The sequence below is a fragment of the Cephus cinctus genome, unplaced genomic scaffold (assembly GCF_000341935.2).
Source record: "Cephus cinctus unplaced genomic scaffold, Ccin1 Ccin1_scaffold0122, whole genome shotgun sequence".
In the NCBI taxonomy this organism is placed as follows: Eukaryota; Metazoa; Arthropoda; class Insecta; order Hymenoptera; family Cephidae; genus Cephus; species Cephus cinctus.
This window is the reverse complement of record NW_014332856.1, coordinates 17,999-19,075: the sequence shown is the minus strand read 5'-3', so window position 1 is coordinate 19,075 and position 1,077 is coordinate 17,999.

Sequence of the window (1,077 nt, the reverse complement as noted above, 5' to 3'; positions counted from 1 at the left end):
AAAAAAGGGGGGGGGGGGGGGGGTGGACTGGCGCACAGACCAATTGGAGACAACTGACTTTTTACTGCAAATTCTGTCCACTTTTAAATACAGCGAGTAACTTTAATATTCGGACATTATGAGATTTTTACTATATTACGTTATAACTTTATTTCTAACAAAAAAAAAATTATTAAGGATTATGATGACGTATACGCTTATAACTGACTTTTTACTGCAAATTCTGTCCACTTTTAAATACAGCGAGTAACTTTAATATTCGGACATTATGAGATTTTTACTATATTACGTTATAACTTTATTTCTAACAAAAAAAAAATTATTAAGGATCATGATGACGTATACGCTTATAAAACAATAGCGTAAATTTTATTTACATAACTTGCAACAGTTGTTGAATAATACGGTTTAAATAAAACAGTGTCCGATTTACACGTTACTTTAATATTCGGACACTTTCAGAAACTACATATGCACATACTTATTTTTCGGCTGGTTTTTGTTACAATACTTGTTTTAATATTTTGTTGGGTAGCCATCCTGCTCTATCACTTCTTGCAAACGCCGCTGCATTTTATTAATAATTTTTTTAAAATATTCAGTACTCCATTCGTCTTTTAAACGATTTTTTAACATTTCTCTGGAAGATATTGGTGTTTTTCGAATTCAATGCTCTAGTTCATCCCACACATTTTCAATGGGGTTAAGGTCAGGTGATTGAGGTGGTGGTTACAAAACTTTTAGGCAATTGTACAGCAAATATTCCTGCAGAATGCGTGCCTTATGTTTCGGGTCATTATCCTGGTAGAACTTGAACATATTTATAATCCCCATTTTTGTAGCACTTCTGTGTACATTTTTTTTCAATATGGTCATGTGCAAATTTTTGTCCATAATCTTTTCGACGAAAACTAATTCGCCCGGTCCGAAAGTCGAAATACAGCCCCAGACCATTACACTGCCACCTCCGTGCTTTACGCTCGGCCGAAGATTTTTAAATTTAAACTCTTCCTTTTTTTTCCACACCATCCTTCGTCCATCTGACCCAAAAATATTAAATTTACTTTCGTCAGAAAA